This window comes from Colossoma macropomum, unplaced genomic scaffold, assembly GCF_904425465.1.
Source record: "Colossoma macropomum unplaced genomic scaffold, Colossoma_macropomum, whole genome shotgun sequence".
Classification (NCBI taxonomy): domain Eukaryota; kingdom Metazoa; phylum Chordata; class Actinopteri; order Characiformes; family Serrasalmidae; genus Colossoma; species Colossoma macropomum.
Window position 1 is genome coordinate 15,949,020 of NW_023494788.1, and position 12,059 is coordinate 15,961,078.

Sequence of the window (12,059 nt, forward strand, 5' to 3'; positions counted from 1 at the left end):
ATGTCTAATCGCACAACAATTCCATTATTCCAGGATTATTTTGAGTAAAATGAATTCTGAATTACTGATTGATTGCTTGAAAACTGACCAAATCAACAAATCCACCTTCAAGCCGTCATCTGAAAATGTTATTTCTTCAGTGGTAAATGAAATGCAGTTACCAACTTTTAACTAGGAATGTTTGTCCAATTAATCTTGAGCTATTGCACTGTTGATAGTTCATTTTTTAAGAAGAATTAGCCAAATTATTTTAGTTTTAATAATATTTAGCCCAAACGACTTGTGACTTCTCATAGTTCTTTTTTTTTGTGTGAATTTTGAGGAATCTGGAGTCATGAGATCAATCAAAATACACTAGAATCTATACAGTGCTAGCATAAAAAACCTTCTTTATACTGGAATACAGAGCCTCTGGGATAAAAAGGCACTGTGTTATTACTCTCCTAAGTTTCCTTTTCTCTCATGTTTCCTGACCCATTTTTCCTATACTTGAATAGTGCCCCAGATAAGCCCATAAATCCTGCATGCTCATAAATGTTGATTCGTCATTATGGAGCCAAGTTGCTTGTCGAATAATGAATGCATTCATTGTCAGATCATGACCCTTTTCACAATAATCCATTGAAATGTGCCGAGAACTTTTTCAGACCTTTATACACCACAAAATTGGTTCGGTCAAATTTGACAGGAACTGCACATTAGTAATTAGTATCCATTCAGGAGCCAAACAGCAGCATAATAAGGTTGTCTAGTGGTCATGGCACTGGTCTTTCATTGACCACAGATTATCTCATGTCTATTACATACATGAACTGCAGTATATGCTTAAATTTAATTTTTTTTTTCTTCATACAGAAATGAAAGCTGAGGGCAAAAACAGTCTGTAAATAGTTTCCTTGGTAACGGTAGAAAGAGGGGATTTTCTGGCTTGAACAGCTAGAACGGCTAAGCTTCCCATGACGCTACAAAAGCTAATAACAGAAGCGACATGAGCATTTTTTAAAAGCATCCCATCCTCTCATCCTCTTGGCTAAGCAGAGGAGCACCTTCAGCTATGGATCCAACAGCCCTGTGTTAAGGAGAGCTAAGCGAGGTCATTCCTGCCCACGGCCATTAGGCTTTATAATGAGTCACCTGCTGCCAAAGCAGTATCTACCCCCTACAGGCTGACTGATATTGAGCTTCACTGCAATTGTACTTTATCATTAATGGCACATCTGTAATTATTTATTAAGTAATTATCTAAATAGTGCAATACATCTGAGTGAATACCAATTAACTGCACATTTGCAAGCTCTGTTTAAACAACTGTCTTGCTAGGGCATTTGGAGAGCATTCTCATGCATTCACTCGTAAATGTGAAACCATTTTTCAATTTTACGCTTTGTGATAGTTTAACATGAATGTGCATGGTTTTTGGTTGTAACTGCAATCCTGCATGTTTATTTTGGCATCAGTAGTAACATATTACACATGGCATTACATAATCAGTAGACAAAAAGGTAACAATTCCCCTACAGTTACAGAAAACAGACGATAATTAGATTATAGATATGTTACAAAAATAGGACAGGATATATTCAAATCACTCTTACATAGCACTCCTTATGTGTTTTTTTATTTATTTCCTCACTTTGTAAGTAAACTTTGTTTTTCTGACTATCGCCATTACAGTGATACTAAATTTCTGCTTTGCAATGTTATGTTAGGGCAAAGCTAGTGGTGGTGTGCATTCACTTTTCCAAACATTAATTATTAACATTTATAGCAGCTGTGACATAAAATCAAGTATTGATATTTTATATATATATAATATATATATATATATATATATATATATATATATATATATATATATATATATATATATATATATATATATATATATATATAAGACATTTATGTAGTGTAATCTTTATTTTGTATGTTGCAGCTCTACAGTAAATCCCTTAGTAAATACTGCAACTTAAAGCCTGCCTTTACTGAAGTAGCCAGTTTCCTTTCTTTCACTGATGCACACAAAACTTGCTAATTGCTCCCTCTTTGTGGAGAGCTTTAAGCATGAGGCATATGCAGTTTAGCATACTACAAGGTGACCTAGAGAATGATCATTTACACTGAACAAATCTGCATGTTTGAAATTTCCTATTGGGATTTGACCATTTTGCCCACCTTTTTAAAGAACATTAATATATGATTTTTTCCAATCTAACCATGCCTTATTTGGATCAACTCTACAGAATATTTCATTATATTTTCCAATTGATGTGCACATAGCACACAGAAAGAAAAGACAACTAAACAGTGCAGTTTTATTACTGGACTTGTGTTAAAGTTGTCTTGTTGAAATAGTTTTTCTGGTCTTTATTTAATTATATGATTTTAAAAAGACAAATATTACAAAAGAAATCAGATGGTGTCACTTTTAAATAGTAATCCTTTGGATTAGGTATACAATATGTCATAATATATACTGTACAGTCTGTATACCTACTCTGTATGGTTTATTTTTTATATAGATGTATTTATAAATTATATTATATAAGTATTCATAAATATAAATAAACAATACCTATTCCAAACTATATATACATGTATGTACGTGTGTGTGTGTATGCAATAATAGCTGTGCTAGAGGTAGGCTGCTGGTACTGCTCCTAGAGACTAGGTGTTGTCAAAGAGCAGTGTTTTGAAAGCAAATTAGCCACAGACAAAGTGGAAACTACTTAGTTACTGTTGCTAGGAAACATTGCTGCAAACTATTTTTCAAACAGTACGGTCGTGCTGTATTTTTTGGAGCCCAACAGTGTCATTCTTTGGAGGAATAGCATTTGATTATAATACAGGCGTGGGAAGCAGGAGACTCTTAGAAAAGATTTTTACACAGTTGGATGCCGCTGTTTGACAGGAGCTTATTAAAGACCATTTCTCAAGTTGGTGGGCACTCATATTAATAAACTTGTGGCAAACACAAAATGGGCTGACTTATACTGTTGTGTGGCTATAAAAACAGACACGGTATCAGACATTTAAGAAATCAAACGGCATTGGAAAAGAAGACTCTGCATACAAAGTCAATCATTATCAGGCAATAGGCTCAGTATATTTGTGTTGTGTCATTAGGTATCAGTAGTGATAATGGTCAATAGGGTAAAGGGCAGAACTTGGGTTAATATAGTATTATTATGTATTGTATTATGAAAAAACTTAGATGTTTAGATTGAATTATTTAGATGCTTTTCTGTAACACTTTTTAAATAGGTTACAGTATTTAGCTTGAAGAGAACACTTCTTTTGAAGTTTTTTGTTTTTTGCCTATTTGTTAATGCTATTTTTATTGTTCTGTCCTTGTGCAATGTTACGCTATATTTCAGTGCAGTGAAAGTGCCTGAGTGTGTTAAAGTGTGTCTGAGTGCATTTCCTACCGCACTAAATCTACTCATACAGGTCGTTACACCTCCATAGTCATTATCCTTATCATCAAAGCCATGTGTTCCTCTCACTCTCTGTCATATGCATAGGCCTGTCATAGGCAAGGGCATTAAAGAGGAGCATGGCTGCCATGTCTTTGGTCTTAGCATCTGGTGTGGTATGGCACGGGGGCACCATATGGACCCCTATCTGAGTCGGCTTGCCAGCCCAGATGGCCCCCACTCAGTTCTCTGGGTCGAGGAGAAACAGGAGTCGCCATGCCCACTGGCCCTGTCTGTGTCAGAGGAAGGTGTTGTATAAGATGTCTCATCAAATATGGCTGTCATAGCCATTTTGTGTGCTACACTGCACATCTCAGTAAGTGAAAGGATCACATATCAGTAGAACGTTTTCTTTAATGTGAGTACTTGTGATATAAAACAATGTGAGCATGAGATTTTTTAAGAAACATTTTCAATCTTCATTTACAAATTCTCATTAGAACTTTTACCTTATTTGATAAGTATGTTTTTGATTAAATCAGGGCTGTTTTTCACTTGTTTAAGAAGTAATCTCCTCTTATGTTGTTTTATTTCATCAATTTTGAGATACAATACAAAACTAGAAAAAATACAGGGTGTCCCAAAAAAATGACATCATTTGAGATGTTAATATCTGAGTAACTACATGTCCAAGGCAAACTAAATGAAATAGGCTTCATGTTGAACAATACAAGATTTATTAATCAAAATTCGAACAAGAAATTCAGAGGGATGTAGATTTTATAACCGATTTCACAAAGCTTCAAAATGTAATATCTTCCGATACTGGTGGTTGTCCAGATCCCTTTGTCCTGCACAGACAGCCTTCCTCTTGAATTTTTTGTGCCATGTCCAAATGTGCTTTCCAGTTGGTGCATTTTTATTGAATTTTCTTGAAAACGCACACTGCACACTCTTGTTTGACTGTGTTCAAGCATATTCTAACACAGAAAATGCCTTTTCATTTCTAGTGAACGCCATTAAATTCAACCTAAAAAAAAACATTAAAAATTAAACTTGGTTAGTTTTTACACATTTTGTTAAAATTTGAGATCATTTAAAGGGGGAATTAGCTATGTTATTAGACTACGAAATGATGTCAATTTTTTTGGGACGCTGTATATTGAGAAATAGATGTTGATTCTCATATTAAGGGAAAATGACTGTGATAGGCTTCTAAGAGTTGTCACTGGTTTTCTTATATCTATTTCTCATCTAACAGTAGTCAGTGATAGTTACACTGACTGTAAGAGTAACACTGTAACACTTACTAGTCTGTAATAGAGACTATAGTTTCCCTATTTCTCATTTGTTACTCCGATAGACCTCTAACAGTAGTCATCAGTTATCGTTAGTTAAATACTTCTGTCCAATGACAGGCTGGTTTCTTTTCTGTCTTTCTTTGTTTTCATATTCAATATTGTATATTAATTGTAAAATCTTATCCTTTATTCACATCACTCTTGTTATATTATTGTTTTGCTGTCTGATGTTGACCAGAAGAGGGAGGGTTCTTCTTTTTGAGTCTTGGTTCTCTCAAGGTTTTTTCCTCTTGCTCCTAGGGAGTTTTTTCTTGCCATTGTTGCCCGTGACTCACTCATCAGGGGCTTGGACCCAGAGTTTCTGTAAAGCTATGTAGAGCTTTTTCTGTAAAGTGTTGTAAAAAGCATCATATGAATAATCTTGATTTAGCTTTACATTTGTATAACAACAATATAGCAATACAGTCGTACCAAGAAACTTGAATGAGAGAAACATTTATATTGATTCCCTGTATCTTGATATTGTGGATGGAAACAGCATCTTCAGAATCATATAATACACAACATTATATAAAATTAATAAATTAAATTAAATGCAATTAATGAATAAAATTACTACACAAAATAAATATTTACATTTCTTCTTACTAGTTTTCTGATATTTAAGGTGATGTGAAATTTATTACTACTTATTTCAGGAAAGCTTACAAAGTAAATTTTATCTACCTCATAGACCGATCGCTTTGCTTAATATAAACCATGACATCTCATTTTCAGTATGTTTCTTCTAGTTTTTGTGAATGGCTTTTTTGCAGTGTGAACGATGCTGGCAAATAAAATGTCACTGCTGGTTTTTAGAGCTGTATGTGAAAATATAAAACATAATCCAAGGGCCTTTACTATGTTATCTTTCAGCTACTGTAAAACCTTTTTGCTGAAAAAATACCCCCCTTTGATTTGTTGGGACATTTTTCCACTTCTTTCTACATCATGTCATGAAAGGGTACAAAAGCACTCCTTGGTAAACTTGGTATTTAAAAAATAGCCTGTCATCATCCTGACAGGCAGGGTAGTTGCCATGCCAACAAGAGCACTCAAGCAGTTTCATCTCCATATTGGAAGGCATCAGATCTGAAAGAAATGCACAAGGGTCACACTACGAAGACCCCAAACTGACAGCTTTACACCAACCAATATAATCAATGTTTGGATTATTTGATATTTGATTATGCTGGATTTGCTTTGGCTATTTGGACAGTTTATTAGATTGTCAGCTATAGTATTTTGTTGATGTAAGCAATCATCCAGTACACTGCTATTTTTACTGAAGTCTGAAAAATAAGCACTCACAACCAACTGGCAATATCTGCTCTAGTATGAACTACATTTGTATCCAGTGAATGTGCTTTCTCAAAAATATGATGGTGAATTGATGGTGTTGCAGTAAGATTATGCACTCTATTCATTAATAAGTGCTCTTCTTTAAGCACTTGTAGCAGTTATGGCAGTCTGTTTCAGCTGTTTCAGGTTAAAAGCCAACATACGCTGCCTGTCAAAAGCGAGAAACATTGCCTTCTTTTGCAATTATATCACTGTCACTTCATAGATTTAGAAGAATTCCACCAATTTTATCAAGATTTCTGTGACATTGCAAGGTTAAGATGTAAACAACGTCATTCAGAGAAATGCTCTGTTCTAGAGAAACTCACAGAGTCCGAATTATTCATGGTGGTTGTCGTAGGAACCAGGTGTCTGCAGCATTTAAAACCTCCAAAACAGTGGTCATCAATAGGGGCGTAGCCACAGGATGCCATCTTCCCATGAAGCACACCCACATTCCTGGCCACCCCTGTTAAACAAAGTAAGATAGCCAGCTATCATCAAGAAACCAGTCACCAGAGAAAAGTTCTGCTACTTTGCATGAACAATTTTAGAGTGAAAATCTGCTCTCAGGACAGTTACCAATCAGTTATGATTTGACAATGCACTCAATAATCAGTGTATATTGCAGGTTAGTGAATGCAGCACAAACTTTACCCTTAACTTTATTTTTGTTCAATTTGCATAAGGAAGCAACAGACATTGGCTTTCTACATTAGGAAAACATTTAAAAGTTACATAAAACTCTGCTTCAGTGTATTACGGTATATATTGTTACATATTGTGATCTACATGGATTACGGTAACATTACTGTAACTGAAGATTTCAACAATATTTAGCACAGAGTCAAAATAGAATAGGGACAAAATGCATGTAATATTTTTCACATGACCTAATGGAAAACGGGATAACATCACTCTCAGTTGTCCAGAGTAAATGTGTATTTTAAAATGTGGTAAAAATGTTAATAATGCTATTAATTTGTTAATTTTCATAGAATTAAGACCACACTAATAATTTGTCCAGTACACTTCAACAGTGATTTACGTTATATTGAGTAGGCTATATAACATAAGCTGATGTAACTGTCAAACATTTGCAACTACTAACATTTACGATTGCAGAGTAACATCTATAGTTTATCATGTACTGTTTACAGCTAAGTAATTGTCCAATGATGCAAGCTAGAGTGCTGTGAATAAGTTCCTGCTAATGCCACAGTGGATTAACTTCTTACCCTGCCAAAAATCTTATTATCTCTCAATGTTACTGCATACCAGCAGTTTGCCGCCTCCATAAAATTGCTGGGTCTATACTGGCCACCCTGTTGAAAATCTTCTGGCCATCCCCCTGGTCACCAACCCTCCTCCTGGAGATCTGTTTCTCCTCCACCCAAATGTAGCACATCTCAATCAGCTAATTAAGGACTTCTGAAAGTATTGGGTTGATTAAGGTGGAGTTAAAGTAAATGTCCAGGAGCGGGGATGGTGACCACTGCTCTAAATGCTACCTCAAAGAAAGCTTTGGCGTAAAATGGTTAATAAGTTACCTGATGCTTGAGACATTGTTTCACAACAGTTTTTGAATTGAAACATATATATTTTAAAATCCATTTGTGGATAACATACAACATCTGACATATAAAACCGCAGAAGAGATGTTCACTGGTTATTTCAGATTGTAAATGAAATGGCTGTATTTGTGCTGTAGACATCACAACCCCTGGTTCCTATCACCACCACTGTAAAAAGTAAGTCTGAGTAAGCTTTTCTACAATGAACCATTTGACACCAAAGCACTCTGAAGGACTTCTGGGTTTGGGCATTATTCCCAAGGCAGCACTATCACAAATACGTACATGTACGATAGTGACAATGATCCTCAAAAGAAACCTAATTAGTCTCTAATATATTACATTATGGCAAACTGACAAAGATAACATGCTTATTTGTATTAAAAAGGTGAAAAGATAAGTGTCCTCAAACATCTGACAATCAGTCTACTTCTCCTCTCCAGGGTAAAGATGAAGATGCAGTTTGTGCTATAAGTTCTGGCTGCGTTTGTCTTTTGTCTGAGTGCAGCGGACAGGTGAGCTGTGAGGAGTGCGAGAGGATAGTAGTGCTGCTGGGTCGTCCAGCTGAACAGCTCTGAGCGGAAGGCGTGCGGAGCAGCAGGGAGCAGCTGGTTGCAGCATGGTTGAGGGATTCCTGTCTCTCTAGCTTTAGAGCCGTCAGTCACACCCACAGAACATGGCAGAAGGACTCCCTTGAGCGACAGTCCAAAAAGGGAAAAAGCAGAGGATGAGCACACACACACACACACACGTACATGCACAGATGCACCTGTACACACACAGGAACAGCACACGCACACTTTTCAGGGTTCTCAGGATCATTCAGTCCTCTGACAGCTAATAAGGATTCAATAAAACTTAATGAGATTTAATGCACATAATACAGGCATAGCCCACTGGAACCTGTCATCCCTCTGTATAATAGATGAGGCTTTCATTGCCATCATATCTCATAAATGAAGCCTTGAGGCCTCACTCTTAAACATAAAGGTTCTTAAATGGTTCTTGATTTAGACAGTTCTAGGAAAAAAAACTTTCACTGGTATAAAGCCTTTACATAAAAAATATATAATTCACAGAATTGGTTCTCAAACTTTTTGCACCCAGTGACTCCATCCAGTATAAAATCCACACTGAAAAGAATTTCTTCAATTTTTGCAATAATGATCCATCCAGCCAGTATAATATTTTAATTGCATTTTACAATTGTTGAAATCTGGGAATTCCAGCAGATTATACTGTATCAAATTCCAACAGATTATACTGTATCATACATCTTACTGTGTGGCTACTGTAATATTATTAAACATACAGTATCATCAGCTTTACTATGAAACTAGGCACCTAATTAACTATTCTGAAGCAGCAAAGTACCATATTCAACTTTTGATTGTTTATCATATATGTTGTTATATAACAGAACTTTCACTGTTTTTTTTTCTTTTTCTTCGTTTTTTTCTGATTACCATTGTAGCAACAATGCTAATTTTAGTTAGCTATGAGATTCAGTCTATAAAAGATTTGCAGCATCAGGTTAGCACCAAGCTAACGGTGGTGTACATTCACTTTTCAACACTGAGTTTAAACAGAACTAAGCAGCTCTAACGTAAGACTTTTGGAACTTGTAAGATATGCATGTAATATATTTTTACTTTGTGTATTGCATATATATATATATATATGCCAATTAAAATACAGTTTTGTACTGCATGTAAAAATATAGCATAATATGTCATTATTGTAAACATTCAGCACATAAACCCTTACAGATTTATTTGAGGAACACAGTTTTGCTCAAATTTTGGCTAATATATCCAAAATGTGTGTCTTTCTGCTTGCAGGAGTCTACTGTGTAGCCCTGAACACTTCCTCTGAGATTCCAGTCAAAAATTATATTCCTCACACATATGTTTGAAAAATTCATTCGGTTTTCTGATTTAACTCTATTTAGCTTTGCAACTGGATGCTCAGCCTTGTTCGCTAGCACCTTTAAACAGATGACACATTTTGATCCACTGTCAGTCTTCTCAGTAAAACCAAACTCAGTGTTGTTGTCATTGTACCTTTGAAACATAGTTAATTTGGCTCTAGAGTCCTTGTTCCTCTCACTAAATGAGGAGGTCTGACTACTTGACTGTTTCAAACATTTGTCAAACATGGTCACTTTCTAATTAGAATAAGCATCTGACAGCATTATTGAGTGATGAGTAGTGACTTTGTGGCATGTTTCATATCATGTTTCCATTTGCTCATGTCAAAGTTTATACTAGTTCAGAAAAAACTGAGTGATAATAGGGCCTTTGTTTAAAAGTACACTGTAGTGAAGGTAATTCTCCAGCACTATCATTGTCATTGTAATAAAATAAAATGTCCCCTGGCTGCACATCACAGACCCCACTTTGAGAACCAGTGCCTTAACAAACTATTCATTGAAAGGAACCAAAAATCGTTCTACTATTGTAGGGGTCATCAACTGGTTTCATCAGGATGCAAACCCAGCAAAGCAGTTCAGCAGACTAAACAGAGCAAATCCTGTAGCAAAGGCAATTAATGTATGCAAAAAATGTATGTATTTCAGCGGCACACACGAACATAACCCACTCTGGCTTTTGTAGCTTTCCTGTGTTGCATTTTATCCAATCAAATGCGTTTATGTAAGCAATTTAGCCAAAGCCAGCTCATCAACACTAAGACTGCGGAGCTAGATATGAGGTCAGAAAGTGAATAATTTCACATTGTTACAAATTTTAATTACTATTTATTTGCTCTTTCTGGTCTGAGTAGTAAAACGACATGGTTAAGTATGGCTTAGTAAAAAAGGAAAGCCAATGACAAAAACAGAGCCCAAAAACTAAGAACAGAAAACTCTGCATTGTTCTCTCCATTTTAAGTTCAAAACAGATGAGCCTCACATCAAAGAACATCAGAGTTTGTGGTGCCCATCAAAAGTGGAAATGCAGCAAGACAAATCAATCTCTTTAAATTAACTTACTGACAAAATTCAGTTCTGGAGATGAGTATGACAAACCCAAGGCTCAGCATTAAAGATCAACCAGAGTGGTCATCCATCTCTGACAGTACATGCGTGTGAAATGCTTATGAAGAATAGCGTATATTATTGTTAATTTCTATTTGTAACTTATTCAACATTTAGTTAAAGTCTTTAAAAAGTTTTTTCTTTACTTTTAAATTTTAAGATCTAAGAGTTCTTTCAAAAAGATTTTCTGCTGTTTGTTTATTTATTTATTTATTTATTTATTTCAGTAGTGGCCATACAATTGCCCATTAGATTATAAAAGTATGTTCAAAAAAATAAAGCATTTCAGCAAACTACATTTGATGTGTTTTACTTTATTAGTTGGCTGGACTAATTATTAATGGTCAAACATTTTATATGTAACTGTTGTTGCCATTTTTCTTTATCCACAGCTGGGTAAACAAGCAATTTGATGTAACAAAAGATTCCTCAAAGGTTCTTTAGTAAAAGGAATGGTTCTATTTAGAACCCTGAGTTCTATATAGAACTGAAATGGTTCTTCAGATTGATGGAGAATGTGTTGTATATGAAAATTGTTTTTGAAAATGGTTCTATATAGCACCAAAAAGGATTCTTCCATTATTATGATGTCAAGCTCGTAAGAATAGAAGAACCCTTTTTGATGCTATATATAACCCTTTTCAAAAAGGTTCTATGTAGAACAATATATAACGCATTCTCCATCAATCTGAAGAATGATTTCATGATGCAAAGAACCCTTTAAATGTAAATAGTTATGTGAGTGTTAAAGGTTTTAAACAGAACCATTCCCGTTTACTAAAGAACCTTTGAGAACCCTTGAGAACCATTTTTTAAGAATGCATGGCATCATTCCAAAGAACCCTTTTGGACACTCTTAAGAAAGTGCTCTTTTACATGTGTACATTTCATGAAAAATACACCAGTAAAATTGTGCAAAATATCCTGGAAATTGTACATTAATATATATTAAACCTTTTTCCATTTCAGAGATATGAGGTTTTATTATGCAAACAGCAATAATATGAAATATAGCTGATGTGGCAAGCTAAACTGCACACCAACTGTTACTGGGAGAGCCCATGTCCAGTGTGATTATCAGAGATATGGAAACAAACCCACATGCACACACACACAGAAATACACACACACCCAATAAACTAACTGGGGCAGAAGCACGATTGGTATTGCCCTCACCTGTCAGCGGTGTCTGGAATTGGCTAGATTAGTTCATGGTCTGGTTGGCAGGAATCAAATAGAGCCAGGGTGTTCCTCTCAGGAAAGCAAAGCAGAGGAAATGGACATTTAAGCTGTAACCTCCAAGCTTGCATCCATAACTAATAACCATGAATTATGTCCGTTGGAGCCCAATAGA